The sequence below is a fragment of the Artemia franciscana genome, chromosome 12, assembly GCF_032884065.1.
Source record: "Artemia franciscana chromosome 12, ASM3288406v1, whole genome shotgun sequence".
In the NCBI taxonomy this organism is placed as follows: domain Eukaryota; kingdom Metazoa; phylum Arthropoda; class Branchiopoda; order Anostraca; family Artemiidae; genus Artemia; species Artemia franciscana.
In genome coordinates, this window is record NC_088874.1 from 15,811,881 (window position 1) to 15,825,192 (window position 13,312).

Sequence of the window (13,312 nt, forward strand, 5' to 3'; positions counted from 1 at the left end):
TCAGTCGACACACATGACGTCAGTCGACACACAAACATGACGTCAGTCGACAGACCCACAGACAAACAACTTATTTTTATATATATAGATATACATATATACATGTATTTATATATATATCTATATATATAAAAATAAGTTGTCTGTCTGTGGATCTGTGGATCAGGTGACGTCATGTTTCTGTGTCGGCTGACGTCATGAAATTAGTTGTCGTCATTTTTGCTTTGACGATGCTTAGTATATTGTAAAACACATTAATTTGGTTAATAATATACCATTTAAAACACCAAAATGAACATGCTGGAGTAGTCACTCGGTGAGAGAGGGTGTCAGAACGGAGAATGAAGGTCCCAGGTTCATATCCTGGTTAGGCTAAAAAAGGTAAAAAACTAAAAACTAAAAAAAAAACTGAAAAAACTAAAAAAAAGGCAAAAACTACAAAAAAAACTAAAAACTAATAAAAAAATAAAAAAGCTAAAAAACTAAAAAAACTAAAAAAACTAAAAAACTAAAAAAACTAAAAAAACTAAAAACTAAAAAAAAACTTAAAAAAAGGAAAAAACTGAAAAATAGAAGAGAAAAAGAAAACTAATAAAATTAAGAATAAAAATAAAAAAAAAATAAAAAAGATAAAAACTAAAAAAAAGTAAGAAGAAAAAACGAAAAAAAATTAAAAAAGCAAAAAAAAGGTAAAAACCAATAAAAAACTAAAAAGAAAAAAAGGAAAAACCGCGCAGCTAGATGAAGATCCACCTGGACAGCGAGAGTCAAAACATATCAAAACTGAAAATGATAGCGATGATGATTGGGTTTGGGATTTTGACTTGGATAAGGTCATCAATGCCTACCAGATTTTAGTTAAAAAAAAAACAAAGATTCGGCGATATGTATTTCATAGTGAAGCTGAAAAATAAAAAAGAAAAAGAAAACTGAAAAAAAAAAATGTAAAAAACATGACGACAGGGACACAGGGAATATAAATGACGACCAGGACACGCTGAAAAATAAAAAAGAAAAAGAAAACTGAAAAAAGAAAAAATGTAAAAAACTAAAAAATACTAAAAAGAAAAAACACTCAAAGAGAAATTACAGACCGGGACACTCAAAGAGAAATTACAGACTGGGATACCGGGACACAAATGACGACCGGGACACAGGGAATATAAATGACGACCAGGACACAGGTATTTAAGAATATATCGTTATAAAAATAAGTTGTCTGTCTGTGGATCTGTGGATCAGGTGACGTCATGTTTCTGTGTCGGCTGACGTCATGAAATTAGTTGTCGTCATTTTTGCTTTGACGATGCTTAGTATATTGTAAAACATATTAATTTGGTTAATAATATACCATTTAAAACACCAAAATGAACATGCTGGAGTAGTCACTCGGTGAGAGAGGGTGTCAGAACGGAGAATGAAGGTCCCAGGTTCAAATCCTGGTTAGGCTAAAAAAGGTAAAAAACTAAAAACTAAAAAACTGAAAAAACTAAAAAAAGGCAAAAACTACAAAAAAAAACTAAAAACTAATAAAAAAAATAAAAAAGCTAAAAAACTAAAAAAACTAAAAAAAATAAAAAACTAAAAAAACTAAAAACTAAAAAAAAAACTTAAAAAAAAGGAAAAAACTGAAAAATAGAAGAGAAAAAGAAAACTAATAAAATTAAGAATAAAAAAAAAAAAAAAAAAAGATAAAAACTAAAAAAAAGTAAGAAGAAAAAACGAAAAAAAATTAAAAAAGCAAAAAAAAGGTAAAAACCAATAAAAAACTAAAAAGAAAAAAAGGAAAAACCGCGCAGTTAGATGAAGATCCACCTGGACAGCGAGAGTCAAAACATATCAAAACTGAAAATGATAGCGATGATGATTGGGTTTGGGATTTTGACTTGGATAAGGTCATCAATGCCTACCAGATTTTAGTTAAAAAAAACAAAGGTTCGGCGATATGTATTTCATAGTGAAGCTGAAAAATAAAAAAGAAAAAGAAAACTGAAAAAAGAAAAAATGTAAAAAACATGACGACAGGGACACAGGGAATATAAATGACGACCAGGACACGCTGAAAAATAAAAAAGAAAAAGAAAACTGAAAAAAGAAAAAATGTAAAAAACTAAAAAATACTAAAAAGAAAAAACACTCAAAGAGAAATTACAGACCGGGACACTCAAAGAGAAATTACAGACTGGGATACCGGGACACAAATGACGACCGGGACACAGGGAATATAAATGACGACCAGGACACAGGTATTTAAGAATATCGTTATAAAAATAAGTTGTCTGTCTGTGGATCTGTGGATCAGGTGACGTCATGTTTCTGTGTCGGCTGACGTCATGAAATTAGTTGTCGTCATTTTTGCTTTGACGATGCTTAGTATATTGTAAAACATATTAATTTGGTTAATAATATACCATTTAAAACACCAAAATGAACATGCTGGAGTAGTCACTCGGTGAGAGAGGGTGTCAGAACGGAGAATGAAGGTCCCAGGTTCAAATCCTGGTTAGGCTAAAAAAGGTAAAAAACTAAAAACTAAAAAAAACTGAAAAAACTAAAAAAAGGCAAAAACTACAAAAAAAACTAAAAACTAATAAAAAAAATAAAAAAGCTAAAAAACTAAAAAAACTAAAAAAACTAAAAAACTAAAAAAACTAAAAACTAAAAAAAAAACTTAAAAAAAAGGAAAAAACTGAAAAATAGAAGAGAAAAAGAAAACTAATAAAATTAAAAATAAAAAAAAAAAAAAAAAGATAAAAACTAAAAAAAAAGTAAGAAGAAAAAACGAAAAAAAATTAAAAAAGCTAAAAAAAAAGGTAAAAACCAATAAAAAACTAAAAAGAAAAAAAGGGAAAACCGCGCAGTTAGATGAAGATCCACCTGGACAGCGAGAGTCAAAAAAAAAGAAAAAAGAAAAAATGTAAAAAACATGACGACAGGGACACAGGGAATATAAATGACGACCAGGACACGCTGAAAAAGAAAAAAGAAAAAGAAAACTGAAAAAAGAAAAAATGTAAAAAACTAAAAAATACTAAAAAGAAAAAACACTCAAAGAGAAATTACAGACCGGGACACTCAAAGAGAAATTACAGACTGGGATACCGGGACACAAATGACGACCGGGACACAGGGAATATAAATGACGACCAGGACACAGGTATTTAAGAATATCGTTCAAACACAAATTTTTAATTATAAGAAGACCGTTGAAAGAGAAATTTCTAATTGTAAAATGACTGAAGAACCTACAATGGCAACACCTGAGGAAGCTGCTCAAAACGAATGTATTCAAGCCGAAGTAGCTGAGTTGGTAAAGCGTTATGTTTCAGGTTCTAGGTCCGAGAGGCTCCAGGTTTGAACCTTGGCTTTAGCATTAATACAAAAGAAGAAAAAAACTAAAAAAGGTAAAAACTACAAAAAAACTAAAAAGAAAATATATATATATTTATATTTTATATATATATTTTCTATATATTGTCTGTCTGTGTAACGATGACTCTGGTCAAACATTTTCAGATTAATTGCTGGCAATTGGAAACGGAAAGCTCCCAGTAGTGGGAAAGCCAAGAATGTTGTATATTCGCAATTTTTACGTAGTTTGAAACACATATATAAATCTATCTATATTCACAGGTGGGACACAGGGACACAACTACAATGGCGCGTAACTAATATGGCGCGTAACGACTTACGCGCGCGGGGGGGCTTGGGGGGGCGCGAAGCGCCCCACCAACTAGGTGTTGGGGTGGCGCGAAGCGCCACCCCAACAGCTAGTCTATATATATAAAAACAAGTTGTCTGTCTGTGGATCTGTGGATCAGGTAACGTCATGTTTCTGTGTCGGCTGACGTCATGAAATTAGTTGTCGTCATTTTTGCTTTGACGGTGACGTCATTCAAGTTATATAAGACATATGTTCACGTAGAAATCTATTAATGTTTAAGTTTACAATGACTGATGAAGATGCTCAAAGAGTCTATGCCAAAAAACTTGCTGCTGATAGTTCCTCGGCACGCTTTCTTTTCTGACTTTCTCTATCAGCAGCAAGTTTTTTGGCATAGACTCTTTGAGCATCTTCATCAGTCATTGTAAACTTAAACATTAATAGATTTCTACGTGAACATATGTCTTATATAACTTGAATGACGTCACCGTCAAAGCAAAAATGACGGCAACTAATTTCATGACTTAATTTCAGAACTTAATTTCTGTGTTGACTGACGTCATGAAATTAGTTGTCGTCATTTTTGTTATGACGATGCTTAGTATATTGTAAAACACATTAATTTGGTTAATAATATACCATTTAAAACACCAAAATGAACATGCTGGAGTAGTCACTCGGTGAGAGAGGGTGTCAGAACGGAGAATGAAGGTCCCAGGTTCAAATCCTGGTTAGGCTAAAAAAGGTAAAAATCTAAAAACTAAAAAAAAACTGTAAAAACTAAAAAAGGCAAAAACTACAAAAAAACTAAAAACTAATAAAAAAAAAATTAAGAATAAAAATAAAAAAATAAAAAAGATAAAAACTAAAAAAAAAAGTAAAAAGAAAAAACGAAAAAAAACTAAAAAAGCTAAAAAAAAGGTAAAAACCAATAAAAAACTGAAAAAAAAAGGAATAAAACTAAAAAAAATTTCATATTAAAAAACTAAAAAAAACTAAAAAAGGTAAAAACTAAAAGAACTAAAAAGAAAAAAAAAACTAAAAAAAGGAAAAAAACTGAAAAATAAAGGAGAAAAAGAAAACTAAAAAAATATAAATAAAAATAAAAAAACTAAAAAGATAAAAACTTCAAAAAAAACTAAAAAGAAAAAAGAAAAAAACTAAAAAACCTAAAAAAAGGTCAAAACCAATAAAAAAAAACTAAAAGGAAAAAAAGGGAAAAAATAAAAAATTTATTTCATCATATACCAATTCAAAAACGAATGTATACCGGGATGACGACCGGGACACAGGGAATATAAATGACACAACTACAACGGGGACGCCGGGGGGCACAGGGGGATATAAATGACGACCGGGACACCGGGACACAAGGAATATAAATGACGCCCGGGACACTCAAAGAGAAATCAGAGACTGGGACACCGGGACACAAATGACGACCGGGACACAGGGAATATAAATGACGACCGGGACACAGGGACATAACTACAAAGGGGATGCCGGGGTGCACAGGGGGATATATAAATGACGATGGCGACTCAGGGAATGGTCGATTAGCAATCACCATCAACAAAGCTCAAGGGCAATCATTAGAATCATGAGGTATAGATCTGAATACGGATTGTTTTCCCATTGACCATTATATGTTGCATGTTCAAGAGTCGGTAAACCTGACAATCTATTTATATGCACAGACAATGGGACAGCAAAGAATGTTGTATATTCGCAAGTTTTACGTAGTTAAAAACATCTATATATATAAAAATAAGTTGTCTGTCTGTCTGTGGATCTGTGGATCTGTGGATCAGGTGACGTCATGTTTCGGCTGACGTCATGAAATTAGTTGCCGTCATTTTTGCTTTGAAGGTGACGTCATTCAATTTATATAAGACATATGTTCGCGTAGAAATCTATTAATGTTTAAGTTTACAATGACTGATGAAGATGCTCAAAGAGTCTATGCCAAAAAACTTGCTGCTGATAGAGAAAGTCAGAAAAGAAAGCGTGCCGAGGAACTACCAGAGCAACGCGAAAGCAGACTTGCTGCTAAAAGAGAAAGTGAAAAAAGAAGGCGTGCCGAGGAATCAAAAGACCAGCAGGGAAACAGGCTTGAGGCTGATAGAGAAAGAAAGAACAGAAAGCATGCCGAGGAACTACCAGAGCAACGCAGAAGCAGACTTGCTGCTAAAAGAGAAAGTGAAAAAAGAAGGCGTGCCGAGGAATCAAAAGACCAGCAGGGAAACAGGCTTGAGGCTGATAGAGAAAGAAAGAACAGAAAGCATGCCGAGGAACTACCAGAGCAACGCAGAAGCAGACTTGCTGCTAAAAGAGAATGTGAAAAAAGAAGGCGTGCCGAGGAATTACAAGAACAGCAAGAAATCAGGCTTGCTGCTGATAGAGAAAGTAAGAAAAGAAAGCGTGCCGAGGAATCACAAGAACAGCAAGAAATCAGGCTTGCTGCTGATAGAGAAAGTAAGAAAAGAAAGCGTGCCGAGGAATTACAAGAACAGCAAGAAATCAGGCTTGCTGCTGATAGAGAAAGTAAGAAAAGAAAGCGTGCCGAGGAATCAGAGCAATCTGAAAATTATCGCCTGGCATTCAGGTACAACCCAGTCGATGATTATAGCTTGAGTAGATGTGTTCAAATCTGGACAATGTCTAAAATTTGTCCCTATTGCAAGGCCTTGAAATTCAATGGTGAAACAATGGGAATGTGTTGTAGTGCATGCCAAGCTCTGAATTTATTGGAGAATGACCAACACTGGGATAACTGCATCAATGACGCGTGCGAAACGTCAACCCCAAGTCAAATTCGTGCTTTGTTTGGCATCATTTTAACAACTTGCTCTCCATTAGCTCCTACAGAGTTATGGGAAAAATATAAGTCAAAAATGTCCGAAGATATACTTCATCGAAAACAGTTAGAGACGTCAGACCTGACTTTTGATTTTACATCAGAAATTTATAACTACACTTTAGTTGTTATAGAAGATTTGTGCATAAGTATGGCAAACAAACCTCTTCAGGATTTGGGAATGCCTTCACCTAACCGTATCGCTGCTGTTTCGACATGTGTAGAATTGGATCGTGAACAAAGTTACAGTACGAGTGATCTATTGTCGTATGTACAAAATAACATTTCCAAGTTAACGTCGGAACAAAAAGACATTTATGATACGATAATGCATTGTGTCGATAACAACGTTGGAGAAATTTTCTTTTTGGATGCGCCAGGAGGTACTGGTAAAACGTTTGTGATAAAACTGATTCTGGCATCAATTCGATCTAAAAATGATATAGCGTTGGCAATTGCGTCGTCCGGAATAGCCGCAACATTGCTGCCTGGTGGAAGAACTGCTCATTCCACTTTGAAATTGCCTCTGAACTTGCATTCTACAGAAACTCCCACGTGCAATATTTCCAAATCATCTGGGATGGGTAAAGTATTGCAGCAATGCAAACTTATTATTTGGGATGAGTGCACAATGGCACACAAAAAATCGCTCGAGGCTCTGGATCAATGCTTGAAAGATTTGCGAGGGAAGTCGAAACCCTTTGGCAGCACCTTAATATTGCTTGCGGGAGATTTCAGGCAAACATTACCTATAATACCTAGATCAACTCCTGCAGACGAAATGAATGCTTGCCTGAAAAATTCTAATTTATGGGCACACGTAAAAACATTAAAATTAACTACAAATATGCGTGTCCGATTGCAAAACGATGACTCTGGTCAAACATTTTCAGATCAATTGCTGGCAATGGGAAACGGAAAGCTCCCAGTAGACTCAATTTCAGGACGTATACAACTACCTGCTGATTTCTGTAATTTAGTGACGTCCAAAAATGAATTGATTGAAAAAGTATTTCCGAATATTCTAAAAAATTATAAAAATAATAAATGGCTAAGTGAAAGAGCGATTCTCGCACCCAAACATATAGACGTCCACGAAATCAACAATATTGTTTTGACCAAGATTCAAGACCAGGCAGTCCTTTACAAGTCAGTCGACACAGTTTTGGAACCAAATGAAGCGGTTAATTATCCATCTGAATTTTTAAATTCCATAGATCTTTCAGGGTTTTCACCACACGTGCTACAACTAAAAATAGGCGTACCAATAATACTTTTAAGAAATATAAACCCACCAAAGCTTTGCAATGGCACTCGACTTGCCGTAAAAAAAACAATGGAAAACCTAATAGAGGCCACAATCCTGACAGGGCCTTTTGAGGGTGAGGCTGTTCTTATTCCTCGCATTCCCATGATTCCAACAGATCTGCCTTTTCAATTTAAAAGATTGCAATTCCCAATTCGATTAGCATTTGCAATCACCATTAACAAAGCTCAAGGTCAATCATTAGAAAAATGTGGTATTGATCTTAATACTGATTGTTTTTCCCATGGACAATTGTACGTTGCATGTTCGAGGGTCGGTAAACCTGACAATCTATTTATATGCAGCGAGAATTGGACAGCGAAGAATGTTGTGTATTCACAAGTTTTACGCAGTTAATTTGTATTTCGGAACCAAATGAAGCGGTTAATTATCCATCTGAATTTTTAAATTCCATAGATCCTTCAGGGTGTCCACCACACCTGCTACAACTAAAAATAGGCGTACCAATAATACTTTTAAGAAATATCAACCCACCAAAGCTTTGTAATGGCACGCGACTTGCCGTAAAAAAAAAAACAATGGAAAACCTAATAGATGCCACAATCTTGACAGGGCCTTATGAGGGTGAGGCTGTTCTTATTCCTCGCATTCCCATGATTCCAACGGATCTGCTTTTTCAATTTAAAAGATTGCAATTCCCAATTCGATTAGCATTTGCAACCACCATCAACAAAGCTCAAGGGCAATCACTAGAAAAATGCGGTATAGATCTTAATACAGATTGCTGTACCAATGTACAATTGTATGTTGCATCTTTGAGGGTCGGTAAACCTGAAAATCTATTTATACGCACAGACAATGGGACAGCGAAGACTGTTGTATATTCACAAGTTTTACGTAGTTAATTTGTATTGTATCTATCTATCTATCTATCTATATGAAAACGAGTTGAGTGTATGCATGTTTGTTTGTTTGTAAAAAGAGCGTTTGCATATGACGTCATTATTAGTACATACGGCTTTGTATATGGACAGACAATGGGAAAGCCAAGAATGTTGTATATTCGCAATTTTTACGTAGTTTGAAACACATATATTAATCTATCTATATTCACAGGTGGGACACAGGGACACAACTACAATGGCGCGTAACTAATATGGCGCGTAACTAATATGGCGCGTAACGACTTACGCGCGCGGGGAGGCTTGGGGGGGCGCGAAGCGCCCCACCAACTAGGTGTTGGGTGGCGCGAAGCGCCACCCCAACAGCTAGTATATAATAAAAATGACGACCGGGACACAGGGACATAACTACAAAGGGGACGCCGGGGTGCACAGGGGGATATATAAATGACGATGACGACTCAGGGAATGGTCGATTAGCAATCACCATCAACAAAGCTCAAGGGCAATCATTAGAATCATGAGGTATAGATCTGAATACGGATTGTTTTCCCATTGACCATTATATGTTGCATGTTCAAGAGTCGGTAAACCTGACAATCTATTTATATGCACAGACAATGGGACAGCAAAGAATGTTGTATATTCGCAAGTTTTACGTAGTTAAAAACATATATATATATATACTAGCTGTTGGGGTGGCGCTTCGCGCCACCCCAACACCTAGTTGGTGGGGCGCTTCGCGCCCCCCCAAGCCCCCCCCGCGCGCGTAAGTCGTTACGCGCCATATTAGTTACGCGCCATATTAGTTACGCGCCATTGTAGTTGTGTCCCTGTGTCCCACCTGTGAATATAGATAGATTTATATATGTGTTTCAAACTACGTAAAAATTGCGAATATACAACATTCTTGGCTTTCCCATTGTCTGTCCATATACAAAGCCGTATGTACTAATAATGACGTCATATGCAAACGCTCTTTTTACAAACAAACAAACATGCATACACACAACTCGTTTTTATATAGATAGATAGATAGATAGATACAATACAAATTAACTACGTAAAACTTGTGAATATACAACAGTCTTCGCTGTCTTCTTAACAACTGAGCGTTTCGCTTATGTAGAATAATATCTCGAGGTAAAAACTGATCACCGACCATAACGATTGCCACTTCGTCGATAGTCGGAGCATTGTATCTACGCACATGTTGGCCAGGAGGCGTTTTGTCAGCGGAAATAACAATTTTATGAGTATCAGTAGGCATCAAATCGATGGCTGTTTTGAACAGACGCACTAAATTATTATTTTCGTGGAAAAGATGTTGCAATTGGGAAACGATTGTCCTTTCAACGTTGGGAGAAATTTCGCAACGTGCATTCAATTCAGAATTTCTATCACTGATGAAGTACAATTGTAAAAATTTATGATTCTCGCCTGAGAATGGTAGAAGGGACCCTGCTTTATGATAAATTTGCCCTTTTACTTTGAAAGTAGACATAAATTGATCTGGATTTTTGATTTGAGCTCCAAACGACGTCATTTGGAAACATGAGTTGTATTGTCTGATTTTTGACAAAAAACGCTTAGATTCTGACGTAGTTCCAGTAAGGAAAGTCTTCAATGGCCCTGGTGGTGCAGCCAATAGAGGAAGTTTTAACTTTTCCTGAGGCGCAACACATTCCCATTGTTTCACCATTGAATTTCAAGGCCTTGCAATAGGGACAAATTTTAGACATTGTCCCGATTTGAACACATCTACTCAAGCTATAATCATCGACTGGGTTGTACCTGAATGCCAGGCGATAACTTTCAGATTGCTCTGATTCCTCGGCACGCTTTCTTTTCTTACTTTCTCTATCAGCAGCAAGCCTGATTTCTTGCTGTTCTTGTAATTCCTCGGCACGCCTTCTTTTTTCACATTCTCTTTTAGCAGCAAGTCTGCTTCTGCGTTGCTCTGGTAGTTCCTCGGCATGCTTTCTGTTCTTTCTTTCTCTATCAGCCTCAAGCCTGTTTCCCTGCTGGTCTTACGATTCCTCGGCACGCCTTCTTTTTCACTTTCTCTTTTAGCAGCAAGTCTGCTTCTGCGTTGCTCTGGTAGTTCCTCGGCATGCTTTCTGTTCTTTCTTTCTCTATCAGCCTCAAGCCTGTTTCCCTGCTGGTCTTTTGATTCCTCGGCACGCCTTCTTTTTTCACTTTCTCTTTTAGCAGCAAGTCTGCTTTCGCGTTGCTCTGGTAGTTCCTCGGCACGCTTTCTTTTCTGACTTTCTCTATCAGCAGCAAGTTTTTTGGCATAGACTCTTTGAGCATCTTCATCAGTCATTGTAAACTTAAACATTAATAGATTTCTACGCGAACATATGTCTTATATAACTTGAATGACGTCACCTTCAAAGCAAAAATGACGGCAACTAATTTCATGACGTCAGCCGAAATATGACGTCACCTGATCCACAGATCCACAGATCCACAGACAGACAGACAACTTATTTTTATATATATAGATATATATATATATATATATATATATATATATATATATATATATATATATATATATATATATATATATATATATATATATATATATATATATATATATATATATATATATATATATATATATATATATATATATATATATATATATATATATATATATATATATATATATATATATATATATATATATATATATATATATATATATATATATATATATATATCTATATATATAAAAATAAGTTGTCTGTGGATGTGTGGATGGATGTGTCAGGTGACGTCACCTGAAAAAACTGGATCAGGTGACGTCAAAACTGAAAAAACTAAAAAAGGCAAAAACTACAAAAAAAACTAAAAACTAATAAAAAAAATAAAAAAGCTAAAAAACTAAAAAAACTATAAAGGTAAAAACCGATAAAAAACTAAAAAAAAAAACTGAAAAAACTAAAAAAAGGCAAAAACTACAAAAAAAAACTAAAAACTAATAAAAAAAGTAAAAAAGCTAAAAAACTAAAAAAACTAAAAAAACTAAAAAAAGGTAAAAAACTAAAAAAAATAAAAAATAAAAAAAAACTAAAAAAAGGAAAAAACTGAAAAATAAGCTAAAATAAAGGTAAAAACCATAAAAAACTAAAAAGAAAAAAAGGAAAAAACTAATAAATGACGACACTCAAAGAAAAAGCGACCAGGACAAAAGGAATGTTCGATTAGCAATCAACAAAGCACCGGGACACAGGGAGTATAAATGACGACCAGGACATAAGTAAAAAAAAAAACTATCTATATATATAAAAATAAGTTGTCTGTGGATCTGTGGATCGTGGATCAGGTGACGTCACCTGAAAAAACTGGATCAGGTGACGTCAAAACTGAAAAAACTAAAAAAAGGCAAAAACTACAAAAAAAAACTAAAAACTAATAAAAAAAATAAAAAAGCTAAAAAACTAAAAAAACTAAAAAAAGGCAAAAACTACAAAAAAAACTAAAAACTAATAAAAAAGCTAAAAAACTAAAAAAACTAAAAAAAAGGCAAAAACTACAAAAAACTAAAAACTAATAAAAAAAATAAAAAAGCTAAAAAACTAAAAAAACTAAAAAAACTAAAAAAAGGTAAAAAACTAAAAAAACTAAAAACTAAAAAAAAACTAAAAAAGGTAAAAACTAAAAGAACTAAAAAAGAAAAAAATAAATGACGACACTCAAAGAGAAAGCGACCAGGACAAAAGGAATGTTCGATTAGCAATCAACAAAGCACCGGACACAGGGAGTATAAATGACGACCAGGACACAAGTAAAAAAAAAATTAACAAAACTAAAAAGAAGGTAAAAACTACAAAAAAACTAAAAAGAAAAAAAAACTAAAAACTAATAAAAAAACTAAAAAATCTAAAAATCTAAATAAACTAAAAAAGAAAAAAAAGGAAAAAAATAAAGGAGAAAAACAAAACTAAAAAACGAATGTATATACAGACCGGTACACCGGGATACAAATAACGACCGGGACACAGGGAATATAAATAACGACCGGGACACAGGGACACAACTACAACGGGGACACCGGGGGAAACAGGGGGATATAAATGACGACCGGGACAAAAAAACTAAAAGAAAAAAAAACTAAAAACTAATAAAAAAAACTAAAAAATCTAAAAATCTAAATAAGCTAAAAAGAAAAAAAAGGAAAAAAATAAAGGAGAAAAACAAAACTAAAAAACGAATGTATATACAGACCGGGACACCGGGATACAAATGACGACCGGGACCCGGGACACAGGAATATAAATGACGACCGGGACACAGGGACACAACTACAACGGGGACACCGGGGGAAACAGGGGATGTAAATGACGACCGGGACAGGGAATGGTCGATTAGCAATCACCATCAACAAAGCTCAAGGGCAATCATTAGAATCATGAGGTATAGATCTGAATACAGATTGTTTTCCCATGGACCATTATATGTTGCATGTTCAAGAGTCGGTAAACCTGACAATCTATTTATATGCAAAGACAATGGGACAGCAAAGAATGTTGTATATTCGCAAGTTTTACGTAGTTAAAACCATATATATATATCTATCTATATTCACAGGTGGGACATAGGGACACAACTAC

General features: G+C 34.4%; 1 protein-coding gene and 1 long non-coding RNA gene across 2 annotated transcripts in view; one reads left to right on the forward strand and one right to left on the reverse strand.

Annotated features, from left to right (window-relative positions):
- LOC136033746 (regulator of G-protein signaling 17-like) overlaps nucleotides 1-13,312 on the reverse strand; it is a 163,805-nt gene that overhangs the window by 1,931 nt on the left and 148,562 nt on the right. The gene's annotated exons all lie outside the window — the stretch shown is intronic.
- On the forward strand, nucleotides 114-2,229 carry LOC136033740 (uncharacterized). Its single transcript, XR_010619005.1, has 2 exons — nucleotides 114-766; nucleotides 1,752-2,229. It is a non-coding gene; the product is annotated as an uncharacterized LOC136033740 (long non-coding RNA).